Genomic DNA, 18,478 nt, shown 5'->3' on the forward strand with positions numbered 1-18,478 from the left:
TTTCGAAGGGGTATAATTCTTTTAAACAGTGTTGATCGACATGCATTGGTTTTAAAACTTGTTCAAGAACTTGCTGATATAAACCTTTGATGGAAATTTCATAAATATTTGGCAAGATTTGAAAAAGTGAGAGTGCTTATTAGGACGGAATAACGCCCGGTATATCTATGTATTAAATCTTTACGACGAACGTTATACGAGGATTATTCAGTTCTAAATAAAAAAAATTCCACTAAAATGCATCGCGAACAGCCCTGGTCATTTTGGAGAAACACATGAAAAAAACTACAAATATTATTAGGAAACTTTTATGTCAATAAGTAACACAATACATGTAAGTTTAATTAAAGATTTAAAATTATCAGAAATTATACATATAGCTTACAGGTTTTTAGTAAGATCGGAAGACAAGATAAGATAAACATAAGTTGTGGCACATAGAAGGATATCGTCGTACTATTTATATAAGCTTTTTCACTCAATACGATTGTCTTTTAATACGATATACGAATCTTATAATCTAGTGCACCGACGCGTTTTAAATGTTCAATTAGGAAGGGATGTCATCAACATCCTCGTAATGCTGTATTTCTGGTTGTGCATACATTCTAGGTTCAGTCGTTAACTGTAAAGTCAGCTCATATTGGTTTCCTTCTTGTGGTGCTCTCCAATGACGACGGAGTATGCCAATCCTAAGATAAAAAACGAAATTAGTTTTGATGATTTATTGGATGATTAGAACAATTAAGCAAGTTTCACTAAAAAATAAACATACGCTGTGCACATTGATACCATCCTGGATTGAAGTAGGACATATTCTCCAAAATTACTTTTACTCCCAGGGTCAACATTCGACCGATGTTAAATCCAACTGGAGTTTGAATTTAAAAAAAGATTTTAAATAAAATACATTTTCGACTTTCTAACATTACAAACATTCATCTAAACAAGATATAGATTTACACTTCATTATTGTTGGACAAAGTTTTGGTACAAATTTCGCAAGTTTGGAAAACATTTTGCATTGACGGACACCAGAAACTGACATGAGTGCATTTGTATCTAAGATACAAAATATAGCTGTACACATAATCGTCGAATACACATTGGATTTGGTCAAACATGTCCCTTTTCATGAAGCGATAATAACTCAAAATTGACAAAAATCTTCCATATTTGCAGTTTTGAGACAAATGCAGAAATTAATTACATATTCAAAAATTCGCACGCCATAAAGTTATTAGAATATCAAAGTGTATTCATAAAGCCTTCGTTCTGTAAATTTGAATAAAGATTGAAAGACTCTCTGAATATGGTCCTTGTGTGAAATAGATCCAGTGGTAATTGACCCTATCTTATTTACATGCACTTGAACTTCCAGATAGAATCGTACAACTACTAACATTAACATGAGTTAAGATTGATCGATCCATTTTTCATGGTAGTGAAACATGAGCCAACCGCAAATAGCTTGTTGAATATCGAATGGTTAATTGACTCATTGTTCGTGTTTCACACTCCCATCGAACCATTTGTTGAACAAAACATATAAATTAAGACGAATATTTCAAAACAGATCATACACGATAAACATAATAATTATCAGCCACCCTTAGGAACACTGGGCTATCCTATTTAGATATGTACATGTTGTCGTCATATATTTGTTTTTTAAATCCAGTTATTATCAATTTTAAAGATGCTAGATTATTTTACATGTTTTAATGAAGTAACTCAAGTGTTCATTTTTTAATGTATGGCTTGTATTTGAAGTTCGATCACTGTCTATTTTAGTTGTTCAAATTTCTAGCTGACTTTCGTAAATTACATGCCTCGTCCTTGTTCTATTATAAGGTTTCATCAGTTTCATTATAGTGGTTATGTCATATTTTAAATTACTAATTGTCAGGAGATATATCAGTAAGTTGCAAAATACGTGCTGACCTTTTTGGTTGTTTTGTGAATGCTAGTGACCAACACATAGACGAAAATAATGCAGGTAAATCAAATAAGACGTAAAACATCATAATTTGAGAAATGGGGAAATAAAGTGCACCAGTAAAAATTTCATTGCAAACCGCTTTTGCTCTTTCGTATATTGTTTGTTTAGTTTAATTTATATTTTTCAAACAAAATGATGTATAGTGAATTCTATTGTTAAGTTAATCAGGAATATCGACAATTGGGTTTATCAAACAATGTCTAAACCATTGGAAAAATGCAAAAATAAGGAAATGAATAATACTTACAGTGATACTTGGAGACATACTAAAACAAATACTACAAGAATCACTAGAACCGCTATACCTACGATAAAAAACATATACAGCTATACCTTGTACTGCCTTTTTAAATAATCGCTCATCAACTTCATGTTTACTTTATACATATGGTGTGAGTAACATTAATGAGCAACAGTTTAAATTTATACTTGTTATGATAATTAGTCTTTGCCCTGAACCTGACAGATTTTCCTGAAGCAGTAAAGGATGTTCGATATAACTAATGTAATGCCAACAACCATAGGTTGGTATTCAACATTTTCTATAAACCACAGGTTCACGTGATATAATTAAGCGCCCCTAAGTGTTGCTGGGTAAATATTTAATACATTGGAAGACTGATCATTGATATATAACAATATGCTTCATGTCTGTATTTTACAAAAGACTCAATAGTAAAACTGTATGTATTCATACAAGTGGCAGTAAGAGACGCTTGAAAAAATTGTGATATTTTAGTGGAGAACTGCAATTCAAAACAATATTTAACAATACCGTAGCACAGAAAGTTCTCATCTCCTTTTCAAAAGCAAGTTCAAGTACAAACATAGTCTCCTAAAAAATATATCAAGCTTTCTTACATTCTAATATGCACTATTGTTCTTAAAAGTAGGGAACAACAATACCACGGCCAGTGCAATCAATCTTTGGTATTTGTCGTCTCCAAAATAGACTATTGTACATATTTCAACATAGATGCACACCTTGTACTTCTTCTCTGCAAGTTTTAAAGCAGTATAGCTCGACGTCAAGGTAAACATAAATCTTCTTGAAACTTAACATGCTAAATGAATATCAGAAAAAAATTCACACAACAAACAAAAATACGAGTATTAAAAAAATCTCCGTATTAGTATTCCTTTTTAAGCAGATACCCGAACGATCAAGTCCAGTGTGAAAAAAAAAACTCGAAAAAAAACCCATAAAACCGGATGCAACCATTAAGGATTCAAAGGATGACCAATTAATCTGAGTGTTATGTAAGCTCTCAATTAACAGTCAAGGGCATTACTTAAACAAGTAACTTTTAAAATTACATATACAAGTAATGATGAAAACGAGGCTTTATTAGATATTACGTATTTGATTAACTTTTCTAAATATAGTTTTTATAGGTGTCCATTAATACAGATTTTACTAGCTTTAACAATTTTTCATCACCCATGAAATATAAAAATGAATCCTCCTGAAACACTGATTGCCTTTTCGACACACTTATCTTTCATATTGACGCTTTTTGGTCAAAGATTGGTCTCATGGGACTATTAGAATATCATTTTCCTTCATAATCTTGAAGGTAGACAGCTATAAATAGATAGAAACTTGTAATTCAAATAAGACTTACATTTATTTATAATTTGTAACCCAAAACAATTACATTTGTTCCTTGAATAATTGTATTACTAATTCTTTCAAAGATTTATAAAATTAATTATTCAAGCAATATTTTGTCATTATTTTTAAAGTACACTTTTATCTCTATACTCATCTAAAATTTGATAGAATGTTAATTTTATTTAATAAAATGATGTAAAAATTCATGAAAACTACATTTAATCCGTGCTTCTATTGAAATAAAAAATAACTCTATTGGGTAATTTAATAATTTTCAAAAACAAGTATTACTTATGCAAGTGACTAAGAATATTTACTTGTTTAAGTAACGACCCTGACTGATAAAACGACAACGTTGCATATGTATTTTTTTTTTATAAATTGTACCAATATTTATGTCATAGTATTTATTGAAAAATAAACATGAAGATACCAAAGGAGGAGAATCAAGATATTTAACAGTACCAAAGAGACCAATATCATCTGAGTTAAAACTAGTGTGAGTACGCAACAAAGTAATGTTACTTAGAGAACGAATGCTATTTTCTTTTATTGAAAGCCAATTAAACAAAGAATTTTCCATTTATGTTGAAAGTAATAGATACACAATTCTCTGTAGATCTAGCAATTGTAATTTAGAAGGCGTGCTGTATAAAAAATTGTTCTGTGACGTTTTGTTTAACGGGAATGACGGTTTGAAATGCCACACAAATCCAAAAACAAAGATATTTTCACGAAAAATCTATTATATCCCTTGAAGTTTATTAACTTATAGTAGTTAACTATTTTATGGATGGACCATCTATAGAGGTTACCGTATTTGTTTATACTGCATAAATCATTGAAATACATGTGGGATAAGCAAGAAACATAAATAAAAAACTAGATAATAGAATTTCTATGCGCAACACAATCAAAACAGCACGCATCTTTTGCCAATGCAGTGCAGCGTCAAAATATAAGTATCGACAGGGTATAATACAATGAATAGACCATGACTGTTCATTTCATGTACTTTGCATACAAAGTATACATATATATATATAATTCATCACTAGATAGCAAAATATAACCGATAATTTGTTAGAAAGTGGATACTAGTAATAAATATTGATGATGGAGGGATGCATGACTATATAACTTCCAGTTGTAAGTTAATGCATATTCAGACGGGAACATGCTCTTGACAAATAAATATGAACCCTATTTTTGTCCTACATCGACCTGCTAAGCCGGATTTAAAAGTAAACAATACGCAGGGAGACATGTAACCCTATCCGCCCACATTGTCTTCACTCCGGACCGACAAATCTTTTCTCTTCCTTCTAAATGTCGCGTTGTTTGCGAAGAGGCAGTAAACCTTTGATTTGATCTGTTCAGGTATCGAACCATCGACCTCCTAAACTAAAGGAGAGCACGCTACCACAACAGCTAGGCGTTTATGATATTCTAGGTACAAATACATGTATATTCAAAACATATCAAAAAAAAAAAAAAAAAAAGTTCATAAAACGTCGTACCCCTTTCGTAAAATGTTCATTGAACAACAAAATCCGGGTCAAACCCTAATTTGGAACAATGTATATGATTTGAAAAAAATTCAATTTGCCACGGGACGCATGCACAGACTAGAAAATATAATATCTCCCTGTTAGCATAATTAAAAAGATCCTACTTAACAAAACTGCTATCAAATAATCCATACATGTCCGTTTTTCAGACTGATTTTACCTAATTAAACGTCAGTCATCTCATATAAACAATTCATGAGCAATGCCGTTCAATTATACATAAAAACTGTTAATTTTCTAGCCATGCAGCATTCTAATAAAGGACAGAAAGAAAAACATACAACGTCAGCCATTAAAACCTTATCTCATATTTTTTTAATTTTTGAACATTTATCTAATGGTATTAGGTTGTGCTACTTTCCGATTAACATTTCAAGAAAAGGGCAAGACGTTCTTTGAAAAAATAGTGGCACTTTAATATTTTGCTCAGACACCGATAACGTTTTACAAATTCTGAGTAGCAGCTACAAGCTCTTGAATATCATATGAGTTAAGAAATGTATATTCCGTACGCCCGTGAAGTTGTATTGCTGCAAAAGTGAGGAAAATTTTACAATTTCAAAATTGAAATCGTTTGTAGTAGATTCTGGTACTGAAATGACCACCATAGTCTAATTCGATGTGAAAAGAAAAGATCGTCCAGGAGAGGCGCACAGCTGGTTCCTGTACGAATGCTGACAGTTTGCCAGAAAATTCTACCTCCGAAACAAAAATGTTGTTAATCAGAAAGTCAAGCATACTGATTACGTGTTCATTGGTGTATCATGTTTTATTTTTGGGCTCATTTTCAACAAAATATGCCGAAGTGTATCTTAATCAATGAGTATTTAGCGAATGGTACCCTTTTTACGGAAGAAAGTATTGTGAATTATTTCTCCAAGACGGGTTTTTCAATTTTTCATGTGTAATGGTGGTGTAAGGGAAGAAAAACCTAAGGTTTTGATTAAATTTATTTCAGAGAAAGACAGAGATTTAAAATGTTTCTGAAGTTCATTTGAGTTCTTAAGAATTAACATATGGTTTATGCCACTAGGACAGAAAACAGGGGCCGCGGTATCGTGAAGAAAATTTGGTGCTTAAAATCATCTTATCTGCTAAGAGCGTATCTTGAAGCAATCTTAGAATGATTGACAGCCCTTAAAATTCATGTAGCAGTCGCAACCCTACGAGTACTCGTTTATCCTTCTCAGAACGCTCTCGTAGTTTTAATGTTATCGACTTGTATCTCAAACGTCGTTAATCAACTTAAGAACGTCTTTGATTACTCTTAGCAAATTCTAAGTGTATCAGTTTTTTTTTTTTAACTGAAAAAAGAGAGGTCAGGGCACCACTATTTCTCTCTTAGTCGATAAAATGGCACTTGCAATAATCTTGCATGTGCTTTCAGGAGAACAACATAGGAAATCCAAAAAGAAGTTCAGAGATCAAACAAATCTATAAGATTTCCTAGACGATCGTAGGGTTGTCCGTGATTACAGAATCGGAATATGTTCAGAGTAACAACATTTTTTTCTGATCAATAGCTGTCAGCATTCAATTTGTTTCCAATTCATTGTTGTAAAGGTTGGTTTTTCTTATAAAAATAAGGAGATGTGATATGATCGCTAATGAGACTGTATGTCGGCTATAGAAGGCCCCGACATGAAAAATATGAACAATTCAGTTGAGAAAACCAACGGCATAATTTATAACAAAATAATTTACGAAAAATAAATATGATAGACATGAACCAACAATAACAACAACTGAACAACATGCTCTTGACTTTGGACAGACACATACAAAATGTGGCAGTGATAAAAACATGTTTGTAAGCGCTCAACCCTTCCCTAACCTTGGACAGTGGAGTTACAGCACATCAAAAGAAAACCATAAACATCAGTTGAAAAGAGCATAACTCATCAGATAGATATAGAGCAGAAAAACATCTAACAAAAATAACAAACTGGACGTGGCAGGGTATTTATACATCCCCAACAACACACAAGACACAAAGTGCAAATCTGAGAGTACTCGCAGTGTCTGACAGCTAGTTCAAAGCCAATAACAACTAGTAAAAAAATCATGTATCTAAGACTTAAATGTTAATCTGTACACATTCAACATTCAATGGATTTAATGTAAAGTCGTCAATAACAGCCAGAGAAATACATGACCTTGTACAATGCCAAATATATATATCGACAGATTGTAGTACCGTGAAAGTGCATATGTGTATAATAATTCATATTTATTATGGTTTAATTTACTGATAACAAAATCAATATCTATACCAATAAAAACAATATTCAAAGATTTAATTACAGAGTTGAATTGGTAACCTTTTAGAAGAAGTGTTTTTAAAGGATTGATAAGTTTATCAGGATCGTATCTGAATTTCCATGCTCAGTAAACAACATCATCGTAACATTTAGGATTTGCTATTCCGTTTGAAATAAGTTACAGCCAAACTTGCAAATCAAATCTTTGTATCTATGGAAGAATTTAGTAAAGGTTTTATGTAATTTGTGGTAACGAAATCCCTGACATAATAATTTACCAGATAAACATAGATCACGTTCATTGAAATCCAAAAAACGTCCCTACAGACACGGGCATAGCAAACGAGTTGAGATATATAAACACTGCAAGACGATGCCAAAAGGAACACCACCGTTCAATATATTCAAAAAAGGAAAATTCATAATAGTTCTCCTGTTTTCTTCAAACCGTTTGGAGCACCTCCTTCTGCCATTTTTGTTTTTATTTAATTGTAAAAATATTTCTTTGCTATAAACATAAGGAGACATGGTATGATTGCCAATGAGACAACTATTCACCACAGTTCAAATGAAGTGAATATAAGAAACTATAGGCATCCGTACGACCTTCAACACTGAGAAAAAACCATACCGTTTTGTAGGATATAAAAGACCCCGACATGAAAAATATGAAACAATTCAAATGAGAAAACTAACCGCCTAGTTAATAACAAAGCAATTTACGAATAAACACATATGACAGACATGAACCAACGACAACGATATGAGCAAACGAAAACCACTCAATTACAGGCTTGGGACAGGCGAATATAGAATTTGCTGGGGTTAAACATGTTTGAAGGCGCCAACCCTCTCCTAACCTTGGATAGTGGTGTAACAGTACAACATGAAAATTAACTATACAAATCACGTTTTTAATAATTTAAGTATGTTTTTCGAGCATTCTATAAAACGCACAGATGACTTTAACTACCGATTTTGCCACGAATTCTAATGGTCTCTTCAAAAATCAAAAGTCACTTCGGAAAAGTCGATAAGAGTGCTATCTTAAATCGCCGTCGTATGTGTATACTAAGATAGACGTTAAGTTGTTAAGAGTAACGTCCTTAGCATCTCCGTAACGTTCTCGTAAAGCGTTCGTTAGTTTTCTCACTGACCCCAGTATGACAGTGTTTCTGTAAAACCTCTTCTATTGCGGACAAAATTTGGGTTAAACTTACGGACGATTTCTTTAAGGAACAAACAGATGAGCCGGCGATGTGCCGTTTTTTGTAAGGCGTTGTGTGAAATTAACGTTTAAAGTGTAATACATACAACCAAGGTAAGTTGTCAGATTTGTTGCTCATTAAAGTATTCAACGAGGTCATGAAGGACTTATGGTTTGCCAAGATCTTATTTTCATCAAAAGTTACGTGTTCGTACGTAGAATTACACAACGTTCACTTATTTCAAATTCTGTTATAAATAATGTATATTTCAAGAGGTTTCTTGTTGTATAACACACCGAGGGGTGTCAGGATTTGTCAAGTGAAAGACCGACAGTAGGGAGGTCTGTTTTTGGACAATCCTGACACCACGATGTATGTTTTACAACAAGAAACACCTTAAAATATGCATTATCTGACTTATATACCGTCAAAAAATATTGTATCATATTTTACCGATCACTTTGAAGTGGGATATTCTTTTCTTAAACGTTAAGGTATAACAACGCTTACGGCTCATTATTAATGTGAAATGAAACCTACTTATTAAATATTTATAAACGTTAGAAATCACTGCCCAGTTAAAGATGGTATATATAGTAATTGCATGAAGTAAGAAGCAACTGAATTGTTTAAAAGATGTACAAAAAATACGAGTCACTTTGTAAGTATTTTATCATAGATATAATCTATATAAAAGGGGTGTTGTGTTTTGTTAACTTGTTTCATGGCATTTTTATCGCGGAAAAGCAGATGATTTTTTCATCAATTTTAACGATTTTTTCAGAATAATTGTTTCTCTCTTTATTCCCCCATAACATTTTTTTTCATCAAAAATTGAGAATCAGGATGAAATATTATAGGCCCTCTTTTGAAGAACGTGGCTGTTCTCCTGTAGAAATAGTAACATATTGTCAGTTAATAGAGTAAATGGTATTTGTTTTAGCCTAATGCACGGAGGAAAGAAATATTTCTGCCTAAATGTTTTCAAAGGTGTTAAAGATAGAAAATTGTACAATAAAACCAAATTGACAACATCACACGGATTAAATGTTTTAGAAATCTGTTGTTTTGCATTTTAATCTAGGAAAATAATGACCTGACACGTGTCATTATTTTATGCCTTGAAGCACATTTCATTGAACCTTGGTATCGTCCAGGTTGTTTCCTCAAAAAAATAACCTGTCGATCTGAAAGGAAATAACTCCATGTCGGTATATAACAGATAAGACACTTTTTATAATAGGACTCAAAGACAAAAACAATACTGTTTGAAGCTGTTTACGCAGTAACAACACCATATTTGTTGAAAAGAGAGCACAATAATTTCAGAGCTTGTTGGTCTCTGAATACGTACTTAGGTCGGACATTTAAGCAGTTCTTCAATTTGTGAATTCGACAATATATCATAGACTGAATTGCTTTAACACATTCTGAGAGAGTTTTTCGTTTTGCCTATACAAAACAGAGAAGCAACATTCATTTACAATAATATATTTATACTTCTATAAAAATCTTCATGTGCATGTACAATGTAGAAACATGACGTTGATGTACCAATGATAATTAGACAAAATTATAAATGTACTTACTAAATGTAGTAGTGACGCTGAAATGAAGTTCCTTTGTCGAAGATCTTTTGACAAATTTAGTATAATCTAAATTCGTTGATATGCTATTTGTTGACATGCTCGGCGTTGATGATGCTAAAAATATTGTTGACTTGTTTGACATTGTCGATGCTAAAAATACTGTTACGTCCGTGCTTTCATGAGACGAGGTTAAAATCGTCGTTGACGTGAATTTGGTTTCTTCCGCTGAGGTTTCCTCTTTTGTACTTGATGTAGATCTTTCTCTTGTTGATATTTCCTCCTTTTTACTTGCTGTAGTAATCTTTTCTGAGCAATACATTTACACATGTTTAAGTAAATTCTAAATCATACTTTGAGGAATGATAAAATTAAGAAGTGCGTGCATATTCAAATTTCACCTTGATTGTGATAGCATTTTAATTCGCTTGACAGTTTTAACTGTTTAACTGTTTACACCACACCTTTACATGATCTTATCAAACTTAATTTTTTACTATTTGATCAAATGGTCGTTTGAAAAAATATATTGCAAATGTATTTGCTGTAACTCATATAAAGCCTTGTGATGAGATGATAAGAGCTGTAAATTTTCTTCTTGACAACACTTATGATTTTTTTTGCAACACAATGTATCGGCAGGTTGTAGGTGTTCCTAATAGCACCAATTATACCCTTCAATAGCACAATTGTGCCTGTACTGTTATGGTTTATTATCAAATTCAGTAAAGACACGCCAAAAGGTCAATCAGTTGATAAAGTCAACAGCACTAATGTCATCTTGATGATTATATATTTTTGTTCAAGAATTATCTATATATACTGCTGAAATTTACCAAAAGAAACTTAATTTAAATAAATCAAATAAAATTATAAACCGCAATAACTGTCCTTTCCTAGATAAAGATATTTTAGTTGTACGCGGGAAACTCGATACAAAAGATTACGCAAAAAGGGACGGTTTCACCTTCTCTACTGTTAATTTTTTTTTTCTGGACGGTGATGCTCTTTTGGCACCATCTTACGGCCATGTTTATATACTACAACTCGTTCGCTATCCCAGTGTCTGTAGTAATTTTTTATTTCATTGAACGTAATATATGTATTACTGTTAAATTGTTGAGTCAAGGATTTCGATACCACAAATAACTGAAACTTTTTCCACATATCTTCATAGGTTTTGTTTGGAAATTTTGGCTGTGCCTGGAGAAAATTTTTCACAAACGGGATAACACAACCTACTATTTACGGTGATTTTGTTTACCGTGCCCGTAAATATTAATACGACCCGATTACAGTCATTGATCCTTTAAATAAGCTTAATCTAAAATGTTACCAATTCAACACTGTAATTAAATCTTTCAATGTTGATTTTATCGGTATGAATATTCATTTTGTTACTCATAAATCAAAACCCAATTTATTATTATTGTTGATATACAAAAATGTACATTCACAGTCCTACAATGCGGTATCTATATTTTGGCATTGCACAAGTTCGTATATTTTCTTACTGTTAATGACATTGTGGTGTATTTTCATATATATATATATTTACAGACATTCCACTAATTGAAATGTTAATTTGAAACTGAAGATATGTATTGTTCACGATTTACATGATATTTCATGGAATTATTGTCCTAGTGTCATTAACTCTTTATCCATCTTTAAACATATCCCTAAGGGATAATTAAGTTTGAAAAGTTTATCATGATCACATGAAGTTACCCTATCTTGCAGAAAAAAATCATTGCTAAAGATAAGCTTACATTTGCTGTGTATGCGGGAAATTTAAAGCCACAGCTAAGTGACAATAGAAATTTTAATATTCAAAAACAAACATTTAAATCTGTTTACTCATTTTGCAAATTTTGTATAGATAATAAAAGATGACCTCTTAATCAACACTTGATTTCAATTTTACTATTTTTTTAAATTCTTGTACTAATATCAATATCATTACTAGTTGGACACTGTCTAATGACATCTAGATCTCGTGGCTGTTTACAGATGGCCTTGTATTTGTAGTTACAAGGTAATTGAATATGTTTCAAATTCCTGTAGTGCACTTTCAAATATAAACAATCAACATTTAACAATCCTTCTAATTCATCTGAAAAATAAAAGTGATAATAAAACAAATAGTTTGATTTCTTAATTATTTTTTTTTTCAAGTCTGCTAAGTTGATATGTTTGATTTGGGTGAAAACTTATATAACACTTACACCATACAATACCTACAATTAAAGAGGAATGTTGTGCCCCTTCGAATTCATATAAGTTGTGAATTGGTGTTTTCATTATTTGAAAAAGAGAGGCAAAAGATACCAACGGAAAATTAAAACTCATCAGTCGAAAACAAACTTATTATGTCATGAAAAAAAAATAAATAAAAAAATGACCAAAAGGACACACAACAATACAAAAAAAATAACATAAAAAATAAAGAATGAGCAACGTGATTAGTCTAATTCGTAAGGTTACATTCGAGGAAAAGAGGACAGGATTGTGGTTACGACAATTGGATCATATCCATTGTTATCTGTGAAATAGATTTTCAATAACCGTCATACAATTCGTGAAGGCGTCCGTAAAACTTTTGAAGGGATGATTTAAACTTCACCAATTGGAACTCTTGGTGTAATAGCTTCTTTTTGAACAGCAACTCACGTGCACTATGACGAAATTGTTGATGGGAAATGCAAACTCTTAAATATCGCATCAACTGGGAGTAATATACTCAATATGCAGGCGATGCTTGAATGTTGCTATATAGAAATGGAAAATTTACAACTGGGAAGCTGGCATACTAGCTTTTGTCATAAAGGTTTGTCCTCAACAACTTTCAATTTCAACAGGTTAGTTATTAAAAAATTAAATAACAGATGTAACATGGATCTTAATTATTAATTTAATACCAAACAGAAAACAATAAATTAGCGAAGAAGATGGTATACCGCAAACATGAGGTTCAAAAATTTGTACACCATATCCGGATTTCGACAATTAATGTCTCTTCAGTGATGATAGGGATCGAAACGGTATTTGGAAAGCCATATAATGTACCTCAATTTAGGATAGACTCTTGAATTTTAAAGAGTCGAAATCGGATGAAAAGATCATATAAACCCGAAGGAAAATATAATATAAGCCCAAACGAAAAAATATAAACAAGTCTAAATTAAAAACAACGTTCAAACCTATGATTGCGTTGAATAAAAACCGCAATTTTTATACATGTGCATGTAAAACACATTTCTTGTTAGAGGGGTCTAAATACAGCACAAACAACATTTTCCAAATCGCATTTGAATAACAGGTATAACAACTGATGTTCTTAAACCCTGCTGACTGCCATTGACGATTGCCAAATAAATTGATCACGAGATATTTATATATATAGTGCAAGGTGATTTGGTGACACGATATCTCAGTAGCATGAGTTCGAATCCCGGCCACGGAAAAACAAAAAATTTGCTTACGCAAATTTACAGATCTAACATTGTTGGGCTGTTGTTTAGACGAATTATATATACAGAATGTATTTTCAGCCTTGTATCACCATCACTGCTGGTGATCCGATGGATAAAATCTGTTGTAGAATCGTCACTGGTTCAGACGTACTTATATATTCAGCAGGGTTTAAGAACATCTGTTGTTCGACCTGCTAGTCAAATGCGTTTTGTTAAAATATACTTTTTCACTTTTTTGGTCTTCTTGAAAATGTTGTTTGTGCTGTATTTAGACCCCTCTACCAAGAAATTTGTTTTGCATGCACAGGTATACAAATTGCGGTTTTTATCCAACGCAATCATAGGTTTGAACGTTGTTTTCAATTTAGACTTGTTTATATATATATATGAGTGAAAGAAAAACTATGATGGTTACTCCATTACTTACAGAATCATCGATAGTTCTGTTAGGTACGTTTAGCTGCTTTTGGTGAAGATGATTTACCAAAAAATTAGTATGTTGGTTACACACAATATGAAATTAGAAAAAAAAAACCTTACTTACAAGCATATATATAGTCTTAAATATAATGGCATATACAACAACCACGTAGACACCTTCTTCTGCTCTTTCAAAACACCATCGTCACGTTGACATTGACAAGACTAGTCATGCAAACAAGATAGTTTCGACTTGGACTACTCGCAACAGACCTTTCAGAAAGTTAACACAGCGGTACAGTCAACTTGTGATCGAGGCCCACTTTGTTAAGACTATTTTGAAAGGTTTTATATTCGTTGTACTTGCAGAATAGAGTGAATGTCATTTCGATTATATAAATATAAAGAGGCTTGCTTAATACGCTAAATTTGAATGTAATAACACGTTCTCATCTAAAATTAGAAATTCTCATATGCCACTTAACTCATTTTTGTGTGAAAAAGCTACATCTTTGGCATGATTGATATATTTCGCGTTAAAAAGTCACTGTATAGCATTATTTATATTTGTCTGTCATTTTTTGGCAAAATTTTTGGTCTTTTTTTGTTAATGCGAATCCAAAACTTCATCATTTTAGCATTAGTCTTATTTATTGGATGCTAGAATGAACTATTTCAACACCCAGGAAATAGTTGAAGCAATTAAACCTTAAAAAATTACTCATTCTGCATTTTTGTTGTACTTTTATGCAATTCTTGCAATATATACATAACATAGCATTTACCCATCTTTATTTCAGATGTTTCAATGAAAAGTATGCTAAATTCAGTCTTTTTTCTCTTACTTGTATTTGTCAGGTATGTATGCCTGCATACCGACCTGGTGTATGCTAAACTCTCACTCTATGTGTATACTACAATTTGTCAGGTCGGTATGCCAGCATACCGACCTGGTGTATGCTAAACTCTCAGTCTATGCGTATACTAGTATTTGTCAGGTCTGTATGCCAGCATACCGACCTGGTGTATGCTAAACTCTCACTCTATGCGTATACTAGTATCTGTCAGGTCTGTATGCCAGCATACCGACCTGGTGTATGCTAAACTCTCACTATATGTGTATACTAGTATTTGTCAGGTCTGTATGCCAGCATACTTACCTAGTGTATGCTAAACTATCACTGTATGCGTATACTAGTATTTGTCAGGTCTGTATGCCTGCATACCGACCTGGCGTATGCTAAACTCTCACTCTCTGCGTATACTAGTATTTGTCAGGTCTGTATGCCTGCATACAAATCTGGTGTATTTAGTACCTTCACAATATTTATTTTGGCATAGTTTAGGTCTGTATGCCTGCATACGAACCTGGTGTATGTAGACATAAATTATTATTTATTTTTGCATTTTTCAGCCAGGTATGCCTGCATGGATTCTTAAATCTTATTCTGGATACATGTTTGTAGTGGCAAGTCTGTATGCCTGAATGCTAAGCATTTACTGTGTAGTAACATTTCTTATTTACTTATGTCTGCATAACCAACCCCCCATCAAAAATAAGGAGATGTGTATGATTGTGAAAGAGACATATCTCCATCAAGGGCCGAATTACATGGATGTAAGGAATGACTTATGTATAGCCTTTAACTTCGTTTGAATTTGAAAGAAAGCTCTCAATTCTTAACTGCAACACTCAGGGGTTTATACCTGTATTTCAACCCGCTTTGCAATAAACTCTTGTGAAAAAATGGAATTCATAGGTTTGCTTGTCGGCATACCGACCTATAAAAGGACCCCACTGGAAATAAGTTTCAACAACTTTTGTGGGTCATCCTAAGGTATTAGGCTACAGTGAAAATCTAGTCAACTTGAATTTCACTCATTTTTTAATCTAGTCTATTCATATTATCAAAATATCATGACAATTTTCATAATTTTATTTTTTAAATTATAATTTTTAGTAAACATGTAAATCATTTTAGTGTCTATGTCTAGTGCTATATCCGTGTCATTGTAATTTAATGTATCTGTATTCAGTCAAATTCATGCCTTTTATCTTGAATAAATATATATATATATATATATATTGTCCTATACACATTTGAACGTGAAAGTTTGCATATTTGTTTGACATTTTCAGTGCACGGTATTCCTGCATACATTACTGGTGTACGGTGAACGCTTATTTTTTTTTACTTGGATATATACAAGATTTGATTGCCTGTATACCCACCTATGTTCTATTGAATTATAGTTTTACATACATTTTAGTATTGTCAAACCAAGCTGGTGTTCAATGAGCTAGTGTAATTGTGTAGGGTTTGCCTCCAGTCTAAAATTTCTGCATATTTGGTGGAACTTATTGGATATTTAGCAAGCTGAACGGTTTGCATTCTAACCAGCCGTATGTTGTACTCATATTTTAAATTGTAAAACTATTCTTTTTCATCATGATCTAAGTTAGTAACTTCAACTGATGGATAGAAAATGGAACTGTCTTAAAATCTGATATAGATGGCAATATGCATATTAAATAGATAGCGATACAGCAAAGTTTTTAAGTCATTGTGTTTGCATCTCTGCCTGTCAACATGCTGTATGACAAAGTTCTTGTTTGGTATTTTTCTAAATGCTTTTAGGGGGGATGTCTGTATACAATTTGCTGTAAAAAAATGTATGTCAAACATGCATGTATTGTAATTATCGGTAATTTAAACAATTTGCAATGATCTGTCTTGACTGCATATCATAAGTCGATATCATCCTGGACTGGCTCAGATATGAAAATTACAGTGAATTTATAGTATTATACTATGGTAAAAATTGGGTATACTGGCATATACACTGGAGTTATGAAAATAAATCCTTCAATCAGGAAAGCCAAAGAATTGATGCTTTTTCTAGGTGTCGTCCTTTTCTAGTGAAGCCATTTTTACTTTATAAGCAGGAACAGTAAAAGGTCAGGTGCTCTTCATTGGTGTCGTAGTTTTCTAGGAAGGCATTGGTTTAACCTATCCAGTCACTAAGAAGTGTTACAATTCAATTCATAAGCAACACATAAATAGTTACATGAAAGGTATAGCCACTGTTTGAAAAATTCTGAAACGAGAAATGGAAACTACATATTATATACATAAATATATATATATGTAAATATTATACACTTCATAACTTTAACATTATCACAATTACTGATTTTAGAATTTATTGAACTAAGGGTTCTTCGTGGTTGAATTGAAGTCGTTCCCTTGAAATTGTTTTTGTCGCCATGCATCTGATTGAAGATCAATGAAATATGTCATTTCCTTAATAACATTCATTTTTCCAATTTGAACACTCTTGAAATGTGCTGTTAAGATCCTTTCGCAATAAATGTATGTTTAATTTGTTTGAATTACTTCTTTTTTGTTTTTTATTGCTCACTAAATTTCAAAAGTTTTCTGTCTGTCTTTCGATTTTGTTGATAGTTTTTCATAAATTACCCTGTTACAGTAACATCTTACATACACACACCACAGAATGCTGCATGATCATGTGACAAATGTACAGTTTTCCCAAACAAGGAGAACATCATACAACCTCCTTGTAAAAATAAGGAGATGTGGGATGATTGTATATGAGACAACTATCCACCAAAGTCCAAATGAAGTGGATGTAAGCAAGTATAGGCCGTACAGACTTCAACAATGAGAAAAACCAATACCGTATAGTCAGATGATAAAATGCCCCAAACATGAAAAATAAGAAACAATGCAATTGAGAAAACTAACGACCTAATTTATAGCAAAACAATTTACGAAAAAAAAAATACGACATACATGAACCAATGACAACTTCAACTACAGGCTCCTGACAGCAGACAGGCACATAAAGACTAGTGTGGCCGCTTTTAACATATGAGCGCTCATCCCTTGCCCTTACCTGGGACAGTTGTTTCCCTAAGATTTTTTTAGAATAAGAACTGAATGGGTTAACTGAAGGGCATTGGTCATGCATTTTAAAAATCTGGATAGGGGCTGAATTTCAATTAAAAAAAAAAGCCGGGAGACTTAACTCAGTGGCAGATCCAGAAGTTTCATAAGGGGGGATGGGGGTGGGCACTGACTGCCTTAGAGATGGACCGCTCCAGTCATGCTTCCCTCAATAATCAACCAAATTTCCCCGACAAAGCACCCCCTAAATCCGCCTCTGTAACTAATGCAAGGAGACATCACTGTGGATGTACACCTAATCGTATTTCCCATTCATTTTTTTCTCTAAATCACTGAGTAAATGCTTTCAAGGGGTGGGGGGTAGTCCAAATACTTATGTCTTGCAAGACTATTTTTTTTTGGGGGGG

At 32.6% G+C, this 18,478-nt stretch overlaps 1 long non-coding RNA gene across 1 annotated transcript; it reads right to left on the reverse strand.

Annotated features, from left to right (window-relative positions):
- Positions 1-564: 564 nt before the first annotated feature.
- Positions 565-10,360, reverse strand: LOC127709109 (uncharacterized). The gene is made up of 3 exons (XR_007985500.1): positions 10,247-10,360; positions 2,250-2,307; positions 565-692 (listed from the first exon to the last, which is right to left on the reverse strand). It is a non-coding gene; the product is annotated as an uncharacterized LOC127709109 (long non-coding RNA).
- Between the last annotated feature and the right edge of the window lie 8,118 nt (positions 10,361-18,478).

This window comes from Mytilus californianus, unplaced genomic scaffold, assembly GCF_021869535.1.
Source record: "Mytilus californianus isolate M0D057914Y unplaced genomic scaffold, xbMytCali1.0.p SCAF_7, whole genome shotgun sequence".
NCBI lineage: Eukaryota > Metazoa > Mollusca > Bivalvia > Mytilida > Mytilidae > Mytilus > Mytilus californianus.